At 54.7% G+C, this 8,781-nt stretch overlaps 2 long non-coding RNA genes across 3 annotated transcripts; one reads left to right on the forward strand and one right to left on the reverse strand.

The window, feature by feature from the left end:
- The first annotated feature begins 1,179 nt into the window (after positions 1-1,179).
- On the forward strand, positions 1,180-3,885 carry LOC103876765. Its single transcript, XR_004178197.1, has 3 exons — positions 1,180-2,167; positions 3,101-3,206; positions 3,798-3,885. It is a non-coding gene; the product is annotated as an uncharacterized LOC103876765 (long non-coding RNA).
- Positions 3,886-3,949: 64 nt separating this feature from the next.
- LOC103876767 lies at positions 3,950-7,550 on the reverse strand. 2 transcript variants are annotated; one of them, XR_004178196.1, is made up of 3 exons: positions 6,946-7,550; positions 6,202-6,359; positions 3,950-6,080 (listed from the first exon to the last, which is right to left on the reverse strand). It is a non-coding gene; the product is annotated as an uncharacterized LOC103876767 (long non-coding RNA). The 2 variants fall into 2 exon arrangements; XR_001893911.3 differs by having other exon boundaries at positions 6,202-7,550.
- Positions 7,551-8,781: the final 1,231 nt, after the last annotated feature.

The raw sequence follows: 8,781 nt of genomic DNA on the forward strand, positions 1-8,781 counted from the left end.
TCCTTGGCAGCTGGGAGGAATTGACAGGCCCTGTGGTATGGGAGGTGGAGGCACACCCAGGACAGTCTGGCAGGGGTGGAAACCTCTCTGCCACACAGCTGAGTGTCCCCACCACCTCCATCTCTCTGAGCTTCAATTCCTTGATTTTTAAGGTAAGGATAATAATGCTGGCCTCATGTGCCAGGGTAGGGGAGAAAAACTGAGAAGACAGAGGGGTCACATTTACGCGGTTCATTGTTCTATCCCTGGTGCCCAGTTGGCCTCCGGTAAATGTTTGTTGAATGAATGCAAGTGAAGTGCACAGTTCAGGGACTGATGTAGAATCAATGGCTGCTGCCATCAGTCCCCATGCCCCTACCCCCAGCTCTACCTCCATCGCCCTCAGTGGCAGCTACTGGCTCCGACATTTTGCACTCTCAGGGGGTCCTCACCTCACCCCAGCTCTGTATCCCGTCCAATTCAGCTTCACGGGGTTGGTGGGGAGCTGTCTATGCCTCTCACCACGCTCTGCTCTCTGCGGCTGCCAGAAGCCTCCATTGTTTGCCCCACCAGATGCCGAGGCGTGCTGTGAAAGCTGTCTCCCAAAAGGAAGCAGGGGTATCTGGACCTCAGCCGGGGTCACCCACTGCTGCCCTGCCCTGCCCTGCCTGGTATTGTCTTCCTGCCCTAGGGTGGGGCCACCTCAACGCCACTGGCTCTCTGCAGCGCCAGCCCGACTCAGCCTTGTCTACCCCTCCCTGTCCTGCTGGGATGTGGGCTGCAGCTGCCCCTTCTGGCTTGGGACGGGAGTTTCCCTCATGCATCTGTTTCTCCCACCCTTCCTCTGCACTGCACTGCACACGCCTTCTCCCCTAAAGCCAAATTGCTGACTTAGGAATGTGCGGGACCCATTCCTGACCTCTGGCTGGCCACTCCCGCTACCTGCCCCAAGCTGGCTGCTTGAGGAGTGGTTCTTTCTTTCTTTTTTTTTTTCTTTTTTCTTTTTTATTTGAGACGGAGTCTCTCTCTGTCACCCAGGCTGGAGTGCAGTGGCACGATCTCGGCTCACTGCAAGCTCTGCCTCCTGAGTTCAAGCAATTCTCCTGCCTCAGCCTCTCAAGTAGCTGAGGCTACAGGCACATGCCGCCATGCCCGGCTAATTTTTTTGTAGTTTAGTAGAGACTGGGTTTCACCGTGTTGCCCAGGCTGGTCGCGAACTCCTGAGCTCAGGTAGTCCGCCTGCCTCGGCCTCCCCAAGGGCTAGGATTACAGGCGTGAGCCACCGCGCCCAGCCAAGGAGTGGTTCTTAACCCTTGCTACTAGTAGCCCTCTGGGGCTGAGAGCGTTCCCTCCTGAGAGCCTGTGGGCCTCCCCACTTGAGCAGGGCCCCAAAGACTCACCTGCGGACTTCTCCTCCTGCTACCATTTCCACCAATTGTCTGCAGTCTGCTCTTGTGTCCAGGGTGCTAGAGGGCACCTTTCTTGCCCGCAACCACCTAGCCCAGTCTCCCATTGCATACATCCACTCTCCCATACCTCTAGTAAACCATTAATCACCTTCAGGACACAGCCCATGTGCTCATTTGTAGCATTTGTTCAACAAGAGCTTGTCAAATGGCTTCTATGGATAAGGTAAGGCGGGGATGGACTGTGGGTCATTGGAAGCAGGTCGGCCCCAGTCCAGGCTGTAGTGCTTGGACAGGGCGGGAGTCCATCTGGGATCTTGAGTGCCCTTGTCAATGGTGAGACCTGTCCTGGCCGTGGCTCCACCTGAGCCCCCAGGGTGCCAGAGCGACAACACGAGGCCCGAGGGGCTGGCAAACACCACTGGAGGAGGTTGGGAATACAGCATTAATGAGCATCTGATGTGTAACAGGGTAAAACCAGCTGTGTCTGCCCTCGTGCTGTTCACTATTGGGTGAGGAGAGGGAGGCAGCTGGAGCTGTGCCAGTTACTGATTCTGACACTTTGCACACTCAGGGGGATCCATGCCTTGCTCCAGCCCTGAGGCCCTTCCCTTTGGAGCTTCAAAGTGAGCCCAGGGGAAGGGAGGAGGGAGCTCTGACTCCAAGGCGGGGACCGGGAAGCCCTCACAGAGAAGCCGGACTTGAACACTGCATTGGCTTTTGATAGTCAAAGATGAGGAAGGACATTCAGGTGGAGGGAACAGCATTTATGAAGGCTGGAGGTCAGGAGGGATGGCTACGTGGAGGTGTGAATAATCTGAGCTTTCCTGGTGGGGATCGGTAGGTGCAGAGGCTGGGAAATAGGATGACCAACCATCCTGGTTACTGGGAAAGCTAAACTGGATTCAGAGAAAAACAGGCTCTACATAGACTGGTAAAAGGTTTGCTGCCATGAAGAGTTATTGAAGGATATTTTGTAAGGGAAAGGGGAGGAAGCAGCAAGTACGGACGTCCCGTCGGGGTGCACAAGTGTCTGGACAGGTGGCTGGAGACCGATGACAGGAGTCTGGCAATGGGCGCCCGGATCCTGAGTGCCCGGATCTGTGGCAGGGCTGAGCCTGCTGATGTTGGCCAGAAGGCTGTGGCCCTGGGGGCAGCAAGCCAGGCACATTGCTGTCCCATGCCTGTTACAAGGTGGCAGAGGCCCGCATGGCGTGGGCTGTGGGCTCATACCCCTGGCTTTGAGGTCATTCTGTGTCCAGTGTGCCCTTGGAGACAGCCTGTTGAGGATGGCATCCCCAATGTGGGACTGCAGTTATGCAGAGCGATACTTTCGTCTGCATGACTACCATGACGGTGATAAGAGCTGGGGCCGGTGGGCAGTGGGCACCTCTGTCTAGGGTTCTCTGCCTGGGTAGACTCCTCTGAGAGCCCCACACTGACCCCACAAAGAGAAATGCTAGTGCTGGGTGTTCAGACTTTAGCCAGGGAGCTGTCAGAAGCTATGTCTAAGGTGTCTCAGCCTTTGTTAAAAAGCCAATACAGGACCAGCCTGGGCAACACAGGGACACCAAGTCTCTATAAGAAAAATTAAAACTTAGCTGGGTGTGGTTGTGCATAAGCTACTCGGGAGGCTGAGGCCCAAGGATCACTTGAGCCCGGGTGAGGGGGTGGTGGAGGCTACAGTGAACCGTGATTGCTCTACTGCATTCCAGCCCTGACGGAGCAAGAGCCTGTCTCAGAAGACAAACCAACCAACAAACAAAAGCCAACACAGGAGAAGGGGGCAGGATGCAGGCTTCCTACTTCTCTCTACCCTTAGTGAGTATGCATTTTGCTAAGGATCAAGGATTGGTGCCCTCCATGGACACCACAAGGAAGGGAGCGACTCCTGCAGGCTTCTTTGTGTAGCTCTGGGGTCTAGAAGGACTGATTCTGGCCAGAAACAACAAGACCTCTTTCCTGGGCATGAGGCTGGGGTGGGGGCTCCTCTAAGCCTCTTAAGAGGTACCTGGGGCCGGGCACGGTGGCTCACACCTATAATCCCAGCATTTTGGGAGGCCAAGGTGGGTGGATCACCTGAGGTCAGGAGTTTGAGACCAGTCTGGCCTACATGGCAAAACCCTGTATCTACTAAAAATATAAAAAACTAGCTGGGCATATTGGCAGGCACCTGTTATCCCAGCTACTCAGGAGGCTGAGGCAGGAGAATTGCTTGAACCCGGGAAGTGGAGGTTGCAGTAGAGAGTTACTGGTTAATGGGCAGAGTTTCTCTTTTGGAAATAGTGATGATGGTTTCACAACATTGTGAATGCAATTACTGCCACTTAATTATACACTTAAAGATGGTTAAAATAGCAACTTTCATGTTATATATCTATTCTATCATAATTTTTTTAAAAAATTGTCAAGGTCATAAGAAGCAAGGAAACCCTAAGAAGCTGTCCCAGGTGAAAGGAGACCAAAGGAAGTGACAACTAAATACAATGTGGCAACCGGGATTGGGCCTAGACAAGAAAAATGACAATGTAATGTCCCTTAAGAAAACACTGGTAAAATCCAAATAAAAGTTCAATTAATAGTATTGTTCCAATGTTAATTTCTTTGCTTTTACAAGTGTACCATGGTTATATAAGACGTTAACATTAGTGGAAGCTGGGTGAGGGTACATGGGAACGAACTCTCTGTACTATCGTTGGAACTTGTCTGTAATGATTCCAAAATAAAAAGTTAAAAAACCCAAAGACAAACAGGGGCCGGGCCTGCCAAGAAGAACTGGGACTCGGACTTGGCACCTGGGCCTTGGGCTCTGCCTGGGAAAATCCAAGGAGGCCTGGAGCTGGCTCTCAGCTGGCAGGAGGAGCTGCCGCCAACTCTGCAGAGACGGGCCAGTTCTGGAAAGATGAGACAGGTGGGCATGGGAGCTCCAGGGTGGGCCGCAGGCAGTGCCTGAGCCCTGGCCATGGCTGCTCCGTGAGCTCTCTGCTGGTATTTCAGTACCTTCCTAGGTTCAGCAGGATCTTGGCTCTCCAAAGGGAGGGCTCTGCATCCCCTCTGGGTTGGCTTAGAAACCTGTGTCTGTGGCTGAGGACTCAGGCGGGTCCTGCAGGCAGATACGGCCGTGGGTCTGGTTGCATCGCTCACCTAGCCACACATGGATGACAGAGGGTTAACGGTCCTCTCCAGGTGCTGCTCCGTCCATCCAGACCCTGCACCCCAGGCTGTAATCACTGGAGGAGTTCCTCCTGCCCACTGCATGAATGAAGGTCGTGGAATTGCAGTAAAGAAAGAATTTAACAGACCCGAGGCCCGCCACACCATGTGGGAGGCAGAGTTAGTACTGAAATCATCTTCAAAGCTTGCAGGTTAGGGGTTTTTCAAAGGCAGTTTGGGGGAAGGGTTGGGGGTGGCCAGGTAACAGGTGCTTGCTGTTGATTGGTTGGGCGGAGATGAAATCTTTGGGGGTTGAAGCTGTCCTCCTGGGTGCTCAATCACTTCTGCGTGGGGCCACAGGGGCAAGGTTGGCGGGTCCACGTGGGGTGGAGCCATGGGTGTCAGACATGCACAAAGCCTGAAAAGGTACCTCAGAAGGTCAACCTTAGGTTCACAACACTGGCGTTATTTGCAGGAGTAATTAGGGAAGTCGCATGTCTTCTGACCTCCAGCAACACAGCTGACAGTCCTGCCCCTTAGCAGAAGTCAGAGTCCTCTCCTCCCCCAAGCCTGATGGCCTCTCAATAGCTTTACAAAAGTGGCTGAGTTTTGGGGACAAGGCCTGTTATCATTTAAACTACAGCCTACATGTCTTCCAAAATTCGCTTGGCCCAATAGCCCAGGAATAACGAAGGGAAAGGGAAGATTGGGGGTAGGTTAGCTGAGATCTCTTTCACTGTCATAATTTTCTCACTGTTACCATTTTTGAAAAGGTGGTTTCAAGGCCTTCTCCAGAAGGCAGTTCTGCTCACGCCACTCCCTGATCGGAGCTGGCTCCCTAGTGCTGAAAATCAATTCAAACGTCGCCTGACACCTGCTTCTTTTCCGGCCGCCTCCAGCCTTCTTTCTTTGCCTGGCTTCCCCCGTGGGGTGGGCCCTCCATGCCCACCAGCTGGCCAGATACAGCAGCCCCAGAGGGCCAGCCTCACTCAGGCCTTTGCTCCTGTGGTGTTTTGTTTCATTAATCTCCACAATATTCAAATTCTGTCTCTCAAGGTCCAGGTGAAACTCCAGGGTCCGCGGATCTCTCCCGGAATTTGCGACTGGCCTATCTGGGGTCATTGCTTTGTCTTCATGCTCGTCTCCCACAGGTCTGTCAGGTCCTCTTTCTCTCACTCCAAGCCCTGAAGGCAACAAGATACCATCCCTCCTGCCCAAGTGTTTGGCTGAATCCATGCTCAGAGCCCTGAAATACTTCTCAGGCCCTTCATGGGAGCAGAGGGGAGCCACTGCACCGAGCTAGTGGCACCAGCCCATGCACCTGCTTACCCTTGATCAGGAGCAAGTCTCCGACCCCAGGAAGAACAGGAGGCAGGAGAGACTCTGTCCCCAGGGTGGGAGCTTTCCTGATGGTGGCTGCAGGGACCCCCTGGGCACAGAGGCCAACCATGATGGTGGCCTGATCAGCCTGTGTTGCTCGGCCTCTGCTCCTGAGCTGGGCCCGCTGAGGAAGTCAGGGTAAGTGTGGCAGCTCCCTGTGGGCTGGGGATTAGGGGAAAACAAACAGGTGGAATAACAAACAGTGAGGACCTTTGGTTCTCCCTCCTCCTGGGGCCCCTCCCCTTCCCGGTCATCTGGGTGTCCATTTTCACAAAGGTCTCACCCACAGTTTCTCTGCTGACACCATGAGCCTGGGCACATGCAGGTCAGTGTCCTGAGATGCGCCTTCGCAGCACAAAGGGGTCATGTAGCCCTCACTTGCCACGGAGATCTGAGGGCAGGCAGAGGTTCTTAGAGTGGACTCCTGTCCCCAGTCACTTACTGGAGAAAAAAAGGTTAGGACAGGGAGGGGAAAAAAACTGTAAAGGAGTATTTAGTGAGCACCTACTACATGCGAGGCACAGTGCCAGACATTTCTCACGTGGGTTTCCTTGAGTCACCACAAACTGCAAGGTTAGTGTGGTTCTCCCCATGTTGCAGATCAGGAGATTAAGGCTGAGTGTGGCTAAGGCAACGACTGCCTAGATGTGTCAGAACCAGGGATTAGACTCCTATGTCTGCTGACTCCAGATTTGGTCTTCTTTCCTCCGCACTAGGGCAGAAGGGGAGGGGGGGGGGGCGCATCTAGCTCCCCAGACCAGGGGCAGTGTCCAGACTGAGGGACATTCTGAGCTTCCAGGAGCTCCAAGTGACAGGACAGAGGGCACACTTGGTGATGTCATTCTCTGGAAGGGCACCGAGTATGTTTGTGAGATCAAAGATCTGCAGATGGAGGGGCAGGGCTGGGTGGAGGAGGAGAAGCCCCGGTGAGTCATGCTGGGAAGACAGCAGCCCCGGGGTACCGGCTGAGCCTCCTTAGAGCCCCCCACTCCTTCTCCCACACTCCATCACATGGTTCCTCACTCACAGCTTTGTCCCTGGAGAGACCACACGCATCCCAGAAGAGCCTGGATGTGGACTGTCCTCTCTGTCCTTCTCCACACCTGGTACTCTTCAGGGCTTGCCTTGGTCTCCCTACACCTCCACTTCCTTGGAAGACACTCCTGTGGGTGGCTGGGGCTCTCTCCCTCCTCAGGGAACCGCCTCACCCTGAGTCAGCAGCACACCATGGTCTCCAGGGCGGGTCTCCCTGGTGGTCTTCACATTCTCTGGTCCCCATGGCAGGAGGCATGGGTAAGCTTGGGGCTTAGCACGTAACAGGGAGCAGGCTGGGGCCAGGGTTCTTTGAGAATCCTGGGCGTAGATGAATGAGTCTCGCGTGGGAGGTCCCGGCTGGAGTCCAGGCAGGCCGGGACGCTCTGGCTCCTCATTGAGCCCTGGCCTGGGCCCAGACTGTCATGTGCCTCTGGGTACAGCCTCTACGCTGAGCCTCACTTCCCCACGCCAGAGAAAAGGGTGAGCCCAGAACATTCTGTGACTGCAGGCTGTGCTGGCTGTGACTGTGCAAAACTACCAGTGTGCTTCCAGTAAAACACTGAGTAATCTAGAAAGCAGTAGCCACCCCCACCAGCTTTCTTCTAGAAATCTCCCAGCAAGCTGTCGGCTGCCTCTCCCTTAGAAACAGGGCTCTCGCAAGACACAAAGGGTGTCCGCTGGAGAAACCTTGAGGTCCCTCGGCCACGAGCAGTTTGCGGGCGGCCTGAGGAGGCAGGCAGGGCTTCCCCCAGGCTTCAGGGGCCGTCTGCGGGCACTGGGGCTGGCAGGGAGCATTTCAGCGGCCCATGGCCCTCATCCCTGCCACCGGCTTCTGCTCCTGCCCCAGAACCCCTTTCTTGAGAAGCACTCCTGTGCCCTGTGCTCTCCTCATGTTTTAAGTAATTTCGTCTAGTGTATCCCCTGCTGTGGTCTCCTTGCAGGCTAAAAGGATCACTTTGAAGTCTCTAACCCTTCATGCCTTGTCTTGGGTGTCGAGGAAGGTGCCAGCCAGACCACAACCCCGCTCACCTATTCACTTAGCAAGTACCCGAGGGGAAGGGAGTGTCGCCAGGGAATGAAAGACTCAGCGTTGATGCCCCGGGGAGCTCCGGGGGCAAAGTCAGGTGTACAAATAACTCCACAGCAACAAAGGTGACAAGGGCATGGCCAGGATGCAAGCACAGGCATGCATGACAGGGAGAGAGAAGTTTGGCAGGCTTCCTGGAGGAAGGGGCATTTGGCTGACACTTGAAGAACTGACAAGATTGCCACACCTGGCATTTCTATCTTGAACACTGAAAGAGGAGCAGGCTGAGTGAAGTCCCTGGCCGATGCAGCAGCTGCAGAGGGGGAGCAGGGAGCCCTGAACTGTGTCCAGCAGGACCTGGGTCATTGGGAGATAATGAGGACTGTGAGGATATCATGAAACACTGTGTGAAGATGCCCCACCTGCCGTGGAACCCACAGGCAGTGCTGAAGTAATGCTTGCTGAAGCTAGTGATCACCTGGCAGGCAGATGCAGGTAGCCCAATCTCACTGGTCTAAGGGGATCATGAGACATCAAACACACTCCGCACAGCGTGATCTCTGAAACGCTCTCCTGGGAAGAGATGGCCATCGTGCCTCTTCCCCATGGCGGGTGACTAGAACTGTTAGTGTCTGTCAGCGGATGCAGCCATCGACCCAGATGCCAGAGAGCAGCATGTGCAAACCTTCCCGGGTGTGGAAAGGTGGAGGCCATGCCCAGGCTCACGGAGCTCACCAGAGCAGGCTCGGCCCTCCTAATCTCTGCTCCAGTCCCCTTCCTGGCAAAGATTCCTTTCTGTGT

This window comes from Papio anubis, chromosome 14, assembly GCF_008728515.1.
Source record: "Papio anubis isolate 15944 chromosome 14, Panubis1.0, whole genome shotgun sequence".
Classification (NCBI taxonomy): Eukaryota; Metazoa; Chordata; class Mammalia; order Primates; family Cercopithecidae; genus Papio; species Papio anubis.